Below are 18925 nucleotides of genomic sequence, written 5' to 3'. Positions count from 1 at the left end.
GTAAGTGGTGCCATTCAACCCACTGAGGGTCCACACAGAATTAAAAAAGTGGAGGAAGTTGAATTCTTTCTCTGCCTGACTGCTGAGCTGAGACATCAGTCTTCTCCTGCTCTTGGACTCGGCCTTGCACTATGGGTGCTCCTGGTTCTCAGGGCTTTGGACTCAAACTGACATTTATATCACTGGCTTTCCTCCAGCTCCAGCTCACAAACGGCAAATCGTGGGATTTCTCACCCTCAATAGTTTCATGAGCCAATTCCTTATGATAAATTTCATTATTTATATCTATATCTATATCACCTATTGGTTCCATTTCTCTGTAGAACTCTGAATACTAGACTATTCAACCATATGCATCAAGATTCAATGTTGAAGCGATACTTGTTATATTAAAGCTTTCCCATTTTTTACAACTAAAAAGGAATTAATTCCTCTTGGTTCCAATTGCAGCGTTTTCTCTTTCTCTCATTTTTCCCTTTGGGCTTGTACCATGGTACAATCCTTACCACAGGCATTAGAATACAATCTTTGTACCCTCCAGTTTCCAGAAAAGTGCTATGAATATTTCTTGAATTTATTTCATATCCAACGGACCTTTGTATATAATTAGACGTAGCCAAAAATGAATACCAATTCTTCAAACACTTAGTGTGGCAGTTGTTAGGGATATTGGTATCAATTACATTTAGTTCAGTGATTTGTTACTGAAGGAGAGCCTAGTAAAGAAAGTCAAATTATTAGCATCTTAAAATGGCAGGAAAAGATAAAATTAAAGAGAGAAGACTAAAATGATGTAGTCATTGGACGCCAATGAGGAAAAAGAGTAAGGCCTCCAGATAAGAGCAGAGAGCAAGATCCTGATTAGACTTAGGCACCTGGAAGCAAAAAAAGGGAAAGTACCTTGTGTATGGGACTTAATATCAGGAAAATTACATCAAATTAAAAAATCAGGGTGGGAAAATGAAAAAAGTTAAAATGATTCTAAAGATTTAAGAAGATGACACAAGCCTGCAAAAAATAATGGATAAAGTATACAGTCCATTAGGAGCAGTTCATTCTTTGTACAAATAACATCCATGGGTATAATAAACCAAGTACATGTTAAAAACATTTATAATCAGTTAATTGCAAAATGGCACCTATAGATGTCTTTCCCAAAATAGAAATATAATCCTGGTCATGAATAAATTGAAGTCAAGGCCAAGAATACATCAGTGTGACATGTTTTGGAAGTAGGCACAAAATTCCTGGAAAGAGTTCGTTGCTCTTAAAACAGAGCAATCTAAGATGAACCTCTCAAATAGAAGTTAAGAAATGAGTTAGCACACAGGATCGATTGTCAAATCAGATTCACATGACTCAGACATTTTACTCAATTTGAAACTTTACTAAATAATTACAAGAGGCATTCAGGAGGCTTGAAATGAAGCAAGCAAGGTCTAGGATGTCAACAGTGGCTCCCCAGGTCCTTTCTTTCCACATGGGACGTGCACCTCTAGCCCAGGATAATAGAAAAGGTCTGACAGGGAGGCTGTTGAGTTCCTCACATAGTGGGGCATGTTTAAATTAGGAAGTATCTCAGTTTTACACCCAACAGAGTTTTGTAGCCTATGTGACATTCTCCAATGAGCCTTGCATTTATCCTGGGTTCCATTTATTATAAGTAATACCTAGTCAGGACATCTTGATAAGGACATTTTAGGGATAAGGTCTCTTCCTTCTAGCAAATAACATAAGTTTCTTTACCCAGAGATCTATTCAACAAGGAGATCAAACCGGGTCATCTGTCTTCTTTTCTTTCCCTAGGGGACCTCCCTCTGGTGAAGGGAGAGAATGGACCCCATGGATCCCACCCAGTTGCTTTAATGTCTTCCTCCTAGGAGGTTTAAGACATTGTTTCTTATGACAAAGTACTGCTTTTTTGGTAAGAAAATGTAAGGTATTTTAGGAAAGTGGGGGAAAAAAGTTTTAAAAGAACTAAGGTAAAGTTTTTATAAAATCCCTGAGTCTACAATTTGAAGACAAGGAAGTGAGAATGATATTTGGAGGAAGGGTAAAATAAATGATAACTCTATTGATAGTTTTAGTAGCCTGGGGGGAAACACAGGCTAACATGTAAAGTGAAAAGAAATTTGAATGTTCTCACACGCTTGGAAGCAACTGATTCCCAAGCTGGTGCTTCCCCATTAGCCATGAACTAGATCACCTCCCTTCACAGACCACTTACATATGCTTAGAAAATATAAACCAAGTGTAATAGAATATTAAAATGAGACCGCTTGCTGCAGCTGACCAAGAAGATAATAGATGCTTTATGCCTAAGTGAGTTGTAAGATAGAACATCAAGACCTAGAACGTGTTAGAGGCTGTGAGCTGTTGGAACCCAAACAGCAGACTTTGAGGAGTGGACTGTCAAAAAGCCGAGGGCTATGGGGGAAGCTGCAGCCTGAGGGAAATGCAGCTCTTTATTCACAGGAAGTTGCAGGGAGATGTTCCTGGTGAGACCATCTGAGGAACCACAAATGTGCTCCCCAGAAAGGGGCAGCTTTAAAATCTGCCGGGCTCACAGATCACCGAGTGTCCCAGAAAAGAATCAATCAATCAACAACTTTCCTGGCCCCTGGCCCCCTTCTCTCTCCCCTTCTGCTTTGAAATTTCTCCCATTAGCAACTTGAAGGAAAAGTAGAAACATCACGACAGTGAGGAGAGAGAGAGGAAAGGTCAGTTTTCCTGTATTCATGTTCTGCCTGTTATGAGTCTCAAAAGTTTGATTATTATCTGGGATTGGACCTTTTTAATTACTGAACTGAGATTTTTTTTGGGGGGGGGGGTGATTTCTATTACCTAAGAGTAATCAGAAAAATCTTCATCTGGTTATCAAAGTGGGGACAATACCCACTGATTAAATTTAAAGAGTCTGTGAGAGACAAAATAAAATTGCTTTTGAAATTATACCTTGTGAAAACGGCTTGTTCAATGTATTGGTCATATTTATTTACTAACTTTAATCTTAACATCTCTGCAGAAAACATAATTAGCATAGTTGAAAGTACTCTAATTGGGGGGAAAAAAAGAAAGAGCTCAACCTGACTCTAAAGGAAAAGCACATGATTTAAACTATTGTTTCTATTCATTAAAATAATGAGCCAATAATTGGCACGTAATCAAAAAGTGTATATTTGTTATTTTACAAACTGAGGAAATGCATACAGGCAAAAGAAAAAGAAAGAAAAATAATTGTATTCTATCTTGCAGATAATAATCACTTTGAATTGTATCTTCAAGTATTTCATAGATGAGATGCTCTGTGAATTTTTTTCCACTGAAAATGTATCAAATTTCCATTACAATAAATATAAATCTTTTTAATTTTAAGGGTGGTAGTATAGCCTATTGCAGTTAACCATCTGCTAATATTACATATTCTTTACAATTTTACATTTTTTATAAACACCACCCTTTATACCCATTATATATTTTTCCCCATTTTTCCACTCGTTTTTAGGATGAACTCCTAGAACTAGAGGTTCAATATATATAGACTTTATTTATGCCAAATTGCTCCAGATAAATACTAGACTAATTTCCACTTCATCCTTAGCAATATATGAAAGTAATTTTAATCATTACCTATATGAGAGTTGAAAATGGTACCTTTTTTCTGCTGGTATTAGGTTCCTGGGGCTGTCATAAAAAAGTACCACAAACTGACTGGCTTAAAAAAACAGAAATGTATTGTCTCACAGTTCTGGAAGCTGGAAGTCTATGTGTCGACAGGGTTATGCTCTGAAATTTGTAAGAGAGAATCCTCCCTTGCCTCTTCCGACCTTCCATCGGTGGTCGGCAATCTTGAGCGATTCCTTGGTGCATAGCTGCATCGCTCAAATCTCTGCCTCTGTTGTGACAAGTCTCCTCGGGTGTCTTTGCCTGTGTCCAAATTTCCCTCTAATAAGGACACCAGGCACAATGGATTAGGGCCCACCCTAAATACCTCATGTTAACTTGATTACATCTATAAAAGCCCTGTTTCCAAATAAAGTCACATTCACAGATACTAGGAGTTAGAACTTCAACATATCTTTCAAGGAAACACAATTCAACCCGTTACACTGTTTTAATCTACATTTCTTTGATTACTAGTGAAGTTGAGAATCTTCCATATTTTATTTAAAACATCTTCATGCTTGATCCTTTGTCTATTTTTCTAGTAGAGATATGGATTTAAACAAATTTATGGGTAAAGTCTTTTAATATAGTAGATATTTAGTTCTTCTATAGCATATATGTTACAAATGTTTTTTAATTTGCCATTTGCCTTTAATTTTCCTTATTCTGTTTTTTTTTTAACTACATAACAGTTTTAAATGTTTATTTAATCAAATCTAGCAACTTTTTCCTTTGGGGGTTCCGACATTAATGATTTTAAAAAATTGAGATTAAATTTCTAATTTAGGTTAAAAAAATCCATTTGAACAAAATATTACATTGATAATCATGTATATTTTCTTCTCGTTCATTTATGATTTCTTTTCATTAAATATTTCATTTATCTGGAATTTATCTTAAAAACGTTTATATATATAGGGGCTGACCCAGTGGCATAGTAGTTAAGTTTGCACCCTCTACTTCTGTGGCCAGGGATTCACAGGTCCGGATCCCAGGAGTGGACCTAGCACCACTCATCAAGGCATGCTGTGGAGGTGTCCCACATAAAATAGCGGAAGACTGGCATAGATGTTAGCTCAGTGACAATCTTTCTCAGGCAAAAGGAGGAGGACTGGCAACAGATGTTAGCTCAGGGCCAATCTCCCTCATTAAAAAAAAATGGTTACATATATATATATATATACACACACACATATATATAGATGCAATTTTATATCTGCCATTTTTATAACATTATCTTCATGGGCTTTTTTTGTTGTTTTTTTTTTTGAGGAAGATTAGTCCTGAGCTAACTACTGCCAGTCCTCCTCTTTTTGCTGAGGAAGACTGACCCTGAGCTAACATACATGCCCATCTTCCTCTACTTTATATGTGGGACACCTACCACAGCATGGCTTGATGAGCAGTGTCATGTCCACACCCGGGATCCAAACCGGCGAACCCTGGGCTGCCGAATTGGAACATGTGCACTTAACCACTGTGCCACCGGGCCGGCTCCTCTCTTTCTTATTTTAATGCCTTGATTGATGCTTATTTTCATGTTTTTTTATTTTGAATTACAAGTTTTATATTAATATTGCAAAATGTGCTTATCAGCTGGGAGTAGCTTTAACTATGAGTATGAGAAACCCCAAATAACTGTTGTTTAGGTATTGTAAAAGGTTAGTGGTCTAGGACAGATAGGGTGCTCCCCTATTTCAGGAAGCAGGCCCCTCCTGTTTCTGTTACTCATTGTGCATAGCCTTCACTTCACCGTCCTGGATAGCAGCAATCATGTTCCTAGCTGCAGGATGGGGAAAGAAATGAAGATTGAGGTAGGGATCAAGATGAAGAAGAAAGCGAAGAGCACATATACACTGTTTCTTAAGGAAGGCTTTGAGAAGCTGCTATATAGGACACTGCTGCTTACATCTCATTGGCCAGAGATGTCACACAGCTATACCTACTTGCATGGGAGGCTTATAGATATAGTCTATATTCTGGGCTACTTTGAGATCAGCTAAAAATTCCCTTACTACAGAAGAGAAGAGCAGACATATGGGAGCAACTAGCAGTCCCTGATGTATCCAGTGTCTCTTCACCAATTCTTTGACAATATTTACTTTTTCCTTTCACTGTTATCAAAGTTATCCTTGTTTACGTTTCTTATAGAAGAATGTATCAACAATAATTCTCTTATGTAAAAAAACTGTCTGAAGAATTCCCCCTACACCCATAGTTTTTCTCCACAGAAGCAACCACTATCAAATCTTTGAGCATTTTATTTTTTTAAACCATTTTTCGAAACAGTAAGTTTATATCGCCATTCAAAAAATGTTTCTGTTTACTATGGATGATAAAGATCTAACTTTTGCACCACTTCTCTCCCTCACCCACATATTTCCCATCCATCCAGGATCCAATTTGCTATCATTCTTGGTTAGATCAGCATTCCATTTTTAACATAATTATGACTAAGTAAATGTTAAAATCTGAGCCATGTAGCCTAAAATGATTTCATTTTCTCTCTTTTACAATCTCTCCCAATTAATAATTATCTTTTTTCTTTTGCTTAGTTTTCTAATTCATCCCTATGTTATCTATGATTAGCCACTCTCTCAATTTCATCTTCCTAGACTTCTATATCCCTCGGCTCCAATCTGTGCTGATGCACCATTAATACACACATAGTATTTCCCTCCACTATCATCATGCGGATTCTCTTTGCCTCCTTCCTGTGTAAGATTCTCTGATTCCTGATTCCATGTTCCTCCTCCTTGGTTCAATCCCACTTTTTGATGCAGTTACTATTCCAATAATTAACTGAGATTGTTGTCTGAAAGGGAAGTTTTGCAAAATTTTCCCTTTTGAAAGTATGGTCAAACCATTCTTAATCTTAATTTTATATTTGAAAATATATGCTGAAATTTTTGATGTCTAAAGGATAGAAACAATTTCTGGACTTGTTATATGCTATGGATCGCTTATAAATGTCTTAATTTGATGCAAACATCTCCAAGAATAAATGAAAGGCTTTGCCATATCTAAAACCTTGAAAGACAGATTTTTAAATATCTTGACCTAAATTTACTTTCTAAACTACATATATAAACACTTCCAGTATTTTTGTGTGATTAAATCTGGCCTCTTTTTGGCACTTTAATGTCTAAAGAAGAGAAGACCCCGTCTCTCTTGAGAGGTCTCCTTTGGGTTCAGGAAAGCACTTACCTGCATTCAGGTGAAACCATCAGTCAAAAAATATTATCTCAGAGAAAAGCTCACCACTGATCGGCTTTCTATTTGGATTAGCCATGGACTTGGTCTTTTGCTGCTGCAACAGCTGAGTCCTAGTGTGGATCCACGGAAGGAGAAGAGGCTACTCTGGAGGGCTCCTGTTCCTCCCATGGGCTGTCTGAGCCTTCCCATGTGCTGGCTTTGCTTAGATTTCTCTCTCTTACACGTAACAACAGCACGCTGCTTTATTTGGAAGAAGAGCTGGAGTTAAGCTGGTTCTACCTGTATTCTACCTAGCAAAATTTACTTACAAAGTTTATGATCTATTAGTATTTTTTGCTTGCTTCAGCAACGTCCTTCAACTAATTTTGTTTACTCCCTCCATCCTTTGATAGTTGTAGGGATTTATTGGATGAAATTTTTAGAAATTTGCTCTCCTTGGACTTCCCCTTATCTTTTCAATATCTCTTTACTGTCCCAGACAGACCAATATCTATAAATAAACTAGGATTTCCTCATTTTGATTTGAAATTTTGGAGAGAAAGCACAGCACTATTTTAGAAATTAACAGAATGGTGATAAGTTTTTTCCCATTTCACCAGAACTGGTTACTAGAATCCAGAGTTCAGGACAAAAATTTCTTAAGTATCTGATATCCTAAAGGGAGCAAAATTAGAGAGGAAGGAAGAAAGCCACTTCAGAATTTATTACAAGATAGACAAAACGGCTGTGCCACCTTCAACTGACATTCCAGAGCTTCCCAACCCGTCTACATACATTGAAAACTAAATAGGAAGTAAGGAGACAGATGTGAGGGGTGGGGAAGTATAGGAATCCTGACACATCGGCTGTGTTCAGGGCAGGAGTCAGTAGAGAGTCAAGGGGGAGGAGGCCCAAAAGAATCACTGAGGGAGGTTGGGGATGCCAGTGAGGGAGGGAGACAGCATTTCATTCCCCAGCAGAATATTTTTGCAGCAGCAAATTTTCTGATCTTTACCTTGCATTTCTCTGAGCTGGAGAGAAAAGCATCGGAAAGAGACAGCAGGGCAGAGAAGAGTTCAACCATGGAGCAGGCTGCACTTTCATCATTTGGCATGGCAAGTTTGTGGCTCAAGTAGATACAACAAACGTTAGCCTGACTTCTGTACATCCTAGATGACCATCTGCTGGAAGAGTAACCTCAGTAACAAGCAGCTATGCATACCCTGCTGAGGTATATATGAAAAAGGGGAAGTGGAAAAATATTAGCAGTAATGAGGATGTCCCCACAGGGCACCTGAAGTACTCTACCATGACTTTTAAGAAAGTGTTAGCATTCATGTGTCTGCTGGCAAAAGAACACCCACCAATGGCAAATGGTTGTCTAGGGGAGCAGCAATAGCCAAAAGAAGAGCACAACACCAACTAAGAAAGAGACATCTGTCCCTTTCCATCTTTCTTATCCCCTTCTCCCAGGATCCATCCCCCAAAGAGATATTGATCGAGAAGCCAGAGAGGGAAGACGAATGGAAAAGAAGACTGTGCTTTGTCCCCACTTCAAGATGAACTCCAGGTATTCCTGGGAAGAGATGGTAATCAGATTGGATATGAGGTAGACGTTTTGAACTAAGCTCAGCTAAAAATAACTTTTTAATAATTGAAAATGATCAAAGAGTTATGGGATCTGTCTGAGATAGCCTTAGGGGACAATAAAGGGAAAGAGTGCGTAGCCCAGTTGGGACAGCAACTGGAGGAAAATGTTAAACAAGCATTGTTATGTTCATATCCTATTGGGTTTAGCCTATTAATAGAAATTAATATAGAAAAAATGAATGTGAAATGAGATAACTATAATTAAGTCCGAAGAGAAAAGTATATAGATAAATTTGGTTTTTATTTGGAATAATGCAGAGGAATGAGGATTTCAAAAGAGATACTGAAGGATTTTAAGAATTTAAAGTTGCCCATGAACAATTTTATGTCATGTGATTTTTAGAAATCAGCTTTTTTTGGACATAAAGTGAAAAAAACTCAAACATTTTCACGCTTTCTTTTCTTCAACTGATTGAGCACCTCTATGTGCCAAACACTGAGTGACTCCCTGGGAAACAACAGGCCTGCTCCTGCTCTCCTGAAACATATGTTCTTTTTCTCTAGATGCTCAGAAGAGTGAGCTTTTTAGGACCAATGAGAAAAGTCACAGAAATCCCAATGACCCATGGTCTTACGTATAAGAGAAAGAGACAGCATTGTCTATGCACTTGCTATGTGCTAGGTGTTTTTATAATCATCATATAATTTAATCCCCAGCATAAATATAATTTATCCCTATGTGGATAATGAACAAATTGAGGCTCAGAATCATTAAGTAACTTGCCCAACCTCACTCAGTCACATAAAGGCCAAAGCAGTAATAAGACACCAGTTTTATCTGGTATCAAACCCTGCATTTATTCCACTGCAATATGCAGCCTCTCAGTGAAATGGCCACACAGAAGTAAATTGAACATGTGGAAGAGATACCTATAATTGACAATTTGGAGGTCAGAGCAATATGGGATCATCTTACTTGTGAGCATTATTGAGCAAATTCCATACAATGTGGAGTCACTTTGTATTTTATCCTTAGGGTAAAATTCCTTACTGAAGACCCATATAACACATATAACATAAGACCCATATAACACAAGTGCATGTATAAGGTGACCCAGCTAAAAAGATAGCTTACATGAAAGCATTTGGATTATTTGGGGGAAAAGTACTTGGTTATTCTAATAAGAACTTCCTTTTGTTGTAGAATTCCCTAATATAACTGTTGTGACTCCATGATTTTCAGATATTTACAGAAATTAATTTCCTTCACACTGCCTAGAAAGTTTACAGCTGTTCTCCAAACATGAAAAAAAGAAAGAAGCAACAAGAATCTTCCCTGAGTAGATATTACTGTCACCCCCATCATGGACTAAAATATGCAGTCCTTATGTATCGTCAGAGAAGTATCACAGTGAGAAGCAGTTGGAAAGGCTACATTCTGACCTCTGGTATATACTGATGTTCCCAATTATTAAATGATGCCAAAGGAAAAGATTTATGCAAGTAATTGTTATTCTTATCTATACGAATCCTGGCATTTATCATTTTAATTAGGATATACTCATTTTCAAGCATTCATTTATCTGGCAATCATTTTTATAAGGAAGCAACTCTCACCTGGGTTCTATGAGAGATGAGAAATAAACACAACAGAATCTCTACCATTTGGCAATGATAGCTAAGGAAAGCAGATGGAGTATACACACAATTATTTATAATATAAGATATAGCATGCAAAATTTCATAGCAAGAGATAAGTGATATTTGTGAGTGATATGAGAGTTCAAAGTAGCGAGCGATTGCTTTCAGCCAAAGGAATCAAGGAAGGCTTTTTGAAAGTGGCAGCCTTTGAGCTAGGCTTAAAATGGACTTTGAAATTTACCAAACGCTTTTAGTATTTTAATTGAAGTTAAAATAATGCTTTTCCTCTTTTGATCAATTTATGTAATTTATATGAATAATTTCTTAGTAGTAAGTCATCCTTATATTACCATAAGAAAATGCATTTTTTAAAAAATATTATGTTGGACTCAGTCTACTTGTACTGTATTGTGGACACTTGCATACCTATTCGTGTATATTCCAGAAGACTGGAGGGTAGTTTTCTTTCTGTGTACCATCTTTATCAAGTCTTATTATCAGGTTAACGTAAAATGAATCGTGTAGCATTCCATCCTTTTCTATACGTTGGTAGAATTACTAAGGGGATCTTTCAGTCCCTTGGAAAATATGAAAGGATTCCCTGGTGAAACTACCCTGCTTTAGATCCATTTTTTCAGGTAACTGGAAATTCGGACGGCGTTTTCAGATTCCTCCATGGCCTTGAACACCCCAGTAGCTCTGTTCACGCTTATTACTTCCTCCTAAATTAATTGCAGTGATTAAAATTTTCTAGAAAATTGTCCATTTCATTTCACTGAGATTTTAAAACTTATTTGCATAGAGCTTTATATAGTTTTCTCTCCCCTTACAGTCTTTTAATAGACTTTTATCCCTATCTCATTGTTCTTCCTCTAATTTTGTTTATTTATATATTTTTTTATTGGGTAGATCTTTTTAAAATTTCTTGGTTTATTTATTTCTTTATTTTCACCAGGAGGGCTGGCCCTCAAGATGACGGAGACTGGGAGACACAAAGGCAGGCAGGAAAGGATATACTAATTGGCTGGAATAAAGATATTAGAGGTAGAAAAAAAAGGAAGCAGATTTTTCTTAAAAGAAATACCTCTTTAATAGCAGTGAACAGAGAAAGAAAAGCAAGATTGGGTCCTCCGTAAGATAAGAAATACTGTTTGTCTTGATAACATAATAGTGCTTTTGAAAGTACTATTTTATTATCTCTACTTAAATAAGTATTTTATCTTAATAGGCAAGCACATTTATCAAACTAAGTGTCTTCAGATGTAGGTGGTGTGGGCTAAGTCTTATACCTATCCAGGGGAAATACACTGAAAATCAAGAAATGTGTGTGCTAACCATGGTATAAGGCTGGGAAAGCTGGTTTTAACTATTTTAACTTCCTCTTGCTCATCCTGTATCAACTGGGGATGATATTTGTTCCATCTTTATCCACCAAGGGTATTTTGATAATAAAAGAGCAAATACTCAAAGTATTTGGAATCTTTAGAAATGAGTGGTTAAAAAGAAAACGGCAAGGTTTCTTTAAAAAAAAAAATTTAAAGACGTATCTTTCCTGACTAATATTAATAAATTTGCATCTTCACCAGAATATTTATCACATGCTTTAATTTCATTGTTTGTGACCAAACTGACTGAAATTAAGGTTATGAAAGAACTGGAGCCTCACTCTGAAACACCGCAAAGCAGCATTCTTATTCCTCTTTCAGGTATGGCAACTGGTAATGTTAAACATCGGACTGTCTCCATATTGAAATAAGTGGAGCCATTTCACCAGGAAGCTTCCGTTATTTATATTGTTGGCTTTCTCCTCTTCTATCAGCAAGCACAAGTACAATGAGATCCTGGAACAAATGAGCTTATTAAGATCATGGTTAGACATATCGTTTTTCAAATCACACTCTACAAGACAGATATGCTGGCAAAGCTGTAATAAATGTCAAGGCTCAAGGCATTCACCATTCTTTTCAGCAGCCTGATGGCTTGGCTAGAAAAGCTTTTCATAAATTTCAGTGCACACCTGTCAAGTGGCAGGTGTGATAGTCTGCTATCGCGGAGCCTGAGCTGTGATTTCTGGGCTGGCAGCACTGTCATCGTCTTCAATGCAATCATGTGCTTTTCTCTGTTTGTGACCAATGAAATCTATGTGATCACACTGAGAATTGGTGCATCTTGGCAGATCTGCCAGTGGAACTCATCACATAGAGATTATTTTAGATTGGCTGCCATGAGGTGTTATTTCCCATTTGTTACAGAATGGGGTTTCATAACTATGACAACTGAAATACATTCATTTGTATATGGGTTTTGTCCTTGTTGTGGATACAATAACCCATTCCATCTTTCCTACACTCCTTTAACCTTTCACAATCAATCCTGTACCTGAAACAACTGTGAAGCTAATTATGTCACATTTTCCTTAGAGGGGAAAAAACGTTTTTTTAAAAAGATTTTATTTTTCCTTTTTCTCCCCAAAGCCCCATGATACATAGTTGCATATTTTTACTTGTGGGTCCTTCCTTCTAGTTGTGGCATGTGGGATGCCACCTCAACATGGCCTGATGAGCGGTACCATGTCCACGCCCAGGATTCAAACCAGTGAAACCCTGGGCTGCCGAAGGGAAGCGTGTGAACTAAACCACTCGGCCACGGGGCTGGCCCTGAGAAGGGAAAAAACTTTTTGTTTTAATAAGCTGAATTTGTGAGTTAGAAACACACTTTTGATCCAGATTGTATGGCATAAAATTATATTTCGTATACATGCAAACATATAAGCTTAGAAAATTTCTGAAAAGAGATTCAAACTGTTGATAGTGATACCACTAAAGAGAAAGGAAGATTTGGAGATGGATGAGTCAAGGGTCTTCCATTTTCTTCTCCATATATTATGGTAATGCTTGGATTTCTATGATGATAATATATTCCTATGTTCCTTGTGTAGTAAAAGAAGTAAATTTTAAAATAGGGAAACTTCAATATTGATATCAAGAAGAGAACATAACCACAAAAGACCATATTTTGATGAAAAATGCTATATATTTATGGAGTGCTTTCATATATACTTATATATCTCACTAAATCTTCACAGACTCTCAGTGGGGTAATTGAATCAGGTTTTAGCATTCTCACTTACACAGGTAAAATCTGAAACTCAATGAGGTTCAGGGACATGATTAAGTCTCTAAGTTGGGACTGAGGATCTGGGTCTTCTGATGTCTAGATGAAGCTTCCATCCCCCCAAACCCCTACCTCCACTACCTCATTATTTTCTGTTTTGAAAGCAACATCAACAACAAATAAATTCTTACTGTCTATTTGCTATAAAACATACTATTTTTTTCCATTTTTTAATATTTCTGACATATATATATATATACAGTATATATAGTTCAAGTTACCAATAGAGTCACAGTTTTATATTAAAAGATCAATTACTTAGCAGAGTTGTGCAGACATAAACAGAAATTTAGATTCTGGAACATAAACAGAAACTTCAATACTAAGCTTTCCACTGAAGAAAAAATAACATTAACTATGTTCAGCTGAATAACTTTATTTTGCAAAATTATGGCAAATGCAAGGCCTCTGGTTCCTCGACTAAAGGATATCTGCCATAAATACCATTTAAAAAAATAACTGTGAAGTGGAAATAGTTTCTATTGATGGCATAGTCTAGTTTACCAAAATTAATAGCAATTCACCAGTTGAGCACAGGCACATTTTCAAAACTTTTACTCTGCTAACCACTAGTTACTTAGAGCAAAAAGTTAATATGAGAATTTTAGGAACTGCTTACCTTCCCATCTCTTCTTTTTTCCCAAATCTCTGCCCTTTTATGGTAATACAATAGTTTATAATTATTTTCCTTTCCTCAATCCCTTTTGTAAATGGTTTAGAGGAGAGAATAAATACTGGAAAAAGCTTGTTAGTTCATGTTTATTGTTTTAGCACTTAAAACATAAGATATTCCAATCTGTAGGCAGAAAGACTACGCTCATACCAAAGATTCCTTGGTGACCCGGAAACCTCTCTGAAATCCTTGACACTCAGTCTAGTGACCCCCAGTTTCATTTCTGGCACTTTCAGGAATTAGAATTGGGGTGGGGATGGGAGAGAAATGCTTGAAGAGGTTAAAAATCTCCAAACAACATCAGGGAAGTGGGCAATGACAACCAATCATAACTACCAGAGAGCAGGGTCTTATGTGCCTCACAAAAGCACTAGGCTGCCTTTTAGCCCGGTCACCATTTGAATCTGTCTCCTCTGGGTTCTCCTCACAAGGCAAAGTGCACACAAGTCCTTGCCTTCTCTCTGAGGCTGCTAGCTGTGCCTCTGAACTGGAAACAGTGGCTCACATTTGCAGCCAACTCATAGGGTTTGCTCAGTTCAACATTTACTCTGACAGCCATTGACCAAATCTATTATTGACTGAAGAAAAAACATTATGCTTTGTAATATTGGAAGCGCACCTGTGAAGGGGGGACAGTAAGTGACTGCCACAGAACACAGGATACGAACTACCACTCCCTTCCTTTCCCAAGTAAGCCCATGGCTGCAGCTGGCACAATGACTCTGGGGAGTGGCCAAACATTTTCCATGAGTGCCTGTTGAACTAGAACATCCATCCCTGGTGATGGCTGTGATTTCCGCATCCTGTACCTTCTTTTAAAGTCCCTAAATCTGCACCAGCAGTTACCCATCTAGGGCCTTCCTGACTCGCTAGATTGAAGAGCTACAAGAGTCTTCTCTGTCCAGGAACCTAGGGACAAGACAAACTGATAGCATTTAATAAGCAATTGCCATATTGATATTTGTCTTTATTTCCAACATTTATCTCTATCTTCCAATAATTGCTAAGATTTATTTATTTAATATGTGTCAGATATATTTCTAAGAGCTTTACATTAATTAACTAATTGAATTCTAAAAACAACTCTAAGAGAAGAAACTATTATTATCCACATTTTGTAAATGAGGAAAATCAAGGCACCAAGAGGCTAAGGAACTTCTCTAAGAACAGATGTATAGTGTCATCTTGCTCTTGAGTCTGTGGTCTTAATTGCCATGTGATGCCATTTCATTCACTGATTTGTCTGTCCACTGCTTCTTCCTCTGCCTGCATTTCCATCTGGACCACAGCACTCAAAATTTCTAGGTTCCCCAGACATCTCATATGGCTTCGTGTATTGAAAAATAAACTAATTGATGTGTTTATTTTGAATTTAAAAGCTTTGAGATTTCATTGTACTCAAAAATCTTTTAAAAATGACCAAAAGCTGGCCTTAATTATCACAGTATTTTCCCCTAGAATGCTTAGTTGGTATACTCCCAAAGCCAAACACTATGGAAAAGTGATGTGTTTTATAAACCATCTTTTGCCTCCGAGTACCAAGAAAAGGGGAGTGGCACGTCTGACCTTGAAATCCCTACTGACCTTCTTCGCTCCCTGTAAGAAATGCTCTAGCCCTCTGTGAGCATGTGCCTTTCCTTTCAATAGCTATTGAAACTGTCACTTGAAGAGGGATTGAGAAGGATTGTGAATAAAACAAAAAGGACACTTGTGTTAATTCTATCCCCAGACACTGACATTCTATCTTAGGTGAAATAAACCATCATGTGTGTGTTGATTTTAGAAAAGGTTTAATGGAGGCTCTGGCACTTAAAGGAATCTATAGCTTGTTTCCAGCATGAAATGAATGTTTTAATTAATGACTTATTCTGTTACATTTTGGCTGGCGGTTTCCTCTTCCCTTTCCTCCCCTGGGGCTAGGAGTCAGGCGCTGCTCTAGGTACTGGAGACACAGAGACAGTGCCTATGGTCTGGTCCCTGCTTTCCAGGATTTCAATTGGTTTCTACAGCAATTTCAGCACCTTGAGACACACGGCTTCCAGGGGACATCTTTATGTTCTTATTTTAGCTTGCCAACTTTCCACGTTCAAATTTTAAGTTGCATTAATTGTTCCATTGTCCTCTCCAGCTGTCATCCCAATGGCCTTGGAAATAAATGCCCACATCTTACCTAAACTGATGACCAAAAAATGTAAGTAAACAAACAAAGCAATGAAGACTATCAATCGGGAGGAAAAGCTCATTACATGCTGACAGGGAAACTATTAATACTTGAATAGGTTCAGGGAGTGTAATCAAAACCTGATTAATTCAAAACCGTGTTCCGCTGGCAGCCTACACAATCCTGAACAAAATGGGGCTTTTCCTGATCTAGCTAGATCCCTATGAGGTAAGGATTTAAGGGAGACACAGGACCTATAAATAGTTCCTTCACCGCAATGCTCAATAGTTGAGAAATTTAAGCAGATGATAAGTAGCTCAGCTGGCTCATTTCTCTGATGTTCTTGCAATAAAGACTCGGCTGACTGCCTTTTAAGATTTTTTTTAGGGGGTTGTTGCATTCAGTTTGACACGAAACTGTAGTTTTTGCTTAAGGAAGATAAGAGATGATTATTTTTCATTTGTAAAATATAACCGCTGTTTCAGTTGGCGAATTGTAAACATGCCAATGCTCCCCTAGCTAGGTGCACTGCTTAGAATTTTCCTCAGGCGTTAAGCCATCTGCTGGCTGCAGTTCTAAGACCCTTCTCTGAGGGTAAGCAACACTAACAAGGTGAATACTGCTTCACTGTCACCCCAAGGCCTGGTTCAATCGCTATTTGATTGGGCTTGTGTAGAGGAATCGTATGAAAATCTGAGATACCATCATTTCTTCCAGGCAGCTAAGTGAGCAATCTACTATTAAAGAAAGACAAGAGAAAAAAGCAGCTACCACATATTGAGTCCAATTACATAGTAAATGCTCAGTAAGTGTTCAATTTTATCATCAACGCCATCATTGACTCTATGACAGAACTGTGCTGGTAGGCCATATACTTTCTGAAAGTTACCTTTCACAAATATGTGAGGTAGGTACCATTGTTATTTCCATTTTTACACATAAGGAAACTGAGTCTAAGAAAGACAAAATGACTTGTTCAAGTTCACTCAGCTAGGCAGCTATCGAATCAAGATGGGAACTCTGGTCTGTCTGATTCCAAAGCTAAACTCTAGCCTGGACCAGGCTGCTGTTGAGATTGAGATGTTAACTGTGTAAGCTATTAGCTTCTCACCCAGCATGAAAAGAAAGTCAATTTGTACTCACTTTTGGATTAAATAACACATTCAAACTTTACTTGCATATCGTGATAGGTAACAATAAGATAACTGCATATATATATATATATATATATATATATATATACACACACACACACATGTACATATATACATATATATATGGTTTATTCTTTTCTAAAATAAGAATGGAGTCACTTTTTATACTTGTAATTTTTCTTTCTTTCTTTCTTTTTTTTGGTGAGGAAGATTGTCCCTGAGCTAACATCTGTGCCAATGTTCCTCTATTTTTTATGTGGGATGCTGCCACAGCACAGCCTGATGAGTGGTGTGTACGTCCATGCCCAGGATCTGAACCCATGAATCCCTGGTTGCTGAAGTGGAACACACAAACTTAACCACTATGCACCAGGCCAGCCCCCAATTTTTCTCTTTTTACTTAATATCTCATGGCATCCTTTCAAGTTAGCACATACGGATCCAACATATTATTCCTCATAACTGTATCCCACTTCATGGTATGGATAAACCATCTGTGACTAACCATTCCTCTATTAGAGGGCATCCAGGTTGTTTCCAGATTTTGCTCCAACAAAAGATGCTACTATAAACAGTCTCTATATATGTACATGTACACACACATACACACATATATACTAACAGACATACCTCCACGTGTATGTGTGTCTCTCCCTGCATCAGTGTGTGTCTTCCTCTACGTCTATATGTATATGCGTGTGTATATATAGAGAGAGAGAGACACACACACACACATACCCACTGGGGACTTCATTCGCATTGATAGATTCCAAAAGTAGAATGGTTGGCCAAATAGGTAAAGACAAATACAACTTTTAAAAACTGTTTAATTACTTTTCACATCCACCAGCAACACATGAGAGAATCTGTTTCTTCATCTCCTCTCTATATCTGACTCATTGCTATTTTTAGCTTTTGACAATCTGAAGGTAAAAATGATCTCAATATTATTTTATTTTATATTTCTTGATGCATCAAGATGTAAAGATATTAAAGTATAGTTATATTTTACTTTCTATTGAATATCGCTTATATCAGTTGTCTGTTTTTGTATTTGGCTGTGTTACTATTTATCAAATTGTATAAGCTCACGGTCTAATAGTGTTAAGGACTGTGAAGATCTAAGACAACCTATTTGCAAGCTAATAATTAGTTAGCTATAGTTTTGTGGATGCTGACAGAAGACACAAGATGCCTGGGCCAGTGACAAAGGGCATCATTCTCGCACCACAGGAAGCATCATGAGCATCAGCATATTTGTGTCAGTTCTCCCCTCTAAGTCCCACCAAGGGTCCGCATGATGCCAGCACATGCAGTGGGTTGTGCTACAAGAAAGAAACCCAGCCTTAAGCATGCCTGCCCTTTGCTCTGCGGGGAGACACTATCTGTATCTTCCAAGGCTGCTTGCTACACATCTTTAAAAAGACAGTCCCCAAGGGGCTGGCCCCGTGGCCGAGTGGTTAAGTTCGTGCGCTCCGCTGCAGGCGGCCCAGTGTTTCGTTGGTTCGAATCCTGGGGGCAGACATGGCACTGCTCATCAAGCCACGTTGAGGCGGCGTCCCACATGCCAAACTAGAAGGACCCACAACGAAGAATATACAACTATGTACTGGGGGGCTTTGGGGAGAAAAAGGAAAAAAATAAAATCTTTAAAAAAAAAAAAAAAAAGAC

General features: G+C 37.6%; 1 long non-coding RNA gene across 1 annotated transcript in view; it reads right to left on the bottom strand.

Annotated features, from left to right (window-relative positions):
* Positions 1-11680: 11680 nt before the first annotated feature.
* Positions 11681-18925, bottom strand: part of LOC139076824 (uncharacterized) — a 351089-nt gene continuing 343844 nt past the window's right edge. Inside the window, exon 6 of the long non-coding RNA XR_011528811.1 lies at positions 11681-11933. This is a non-coding gene — a long non-coding RNA (uncharacterized lncRNA). The remainder of the gene's footprint in view (positions 11934-18925) is intronic.

Source organism: Equus przewalskii, chromosome 17 (assembly GCF_037783145.1).
Source record: "Equus przewalskii isolate Varuska chromosome 17, EquPr2, whole genome shotgun sequence".
Lineage (NCBI taxonomy): Eukaryota > Metazoa > Chordata > Mammalia > Perissodactyla > Equidae > Equus > Equus przewalskii.
Note: the sequence above shows the minus strand (reverse complement) of the source record. Positions and strands in the feature narration are given on the sequence as shown.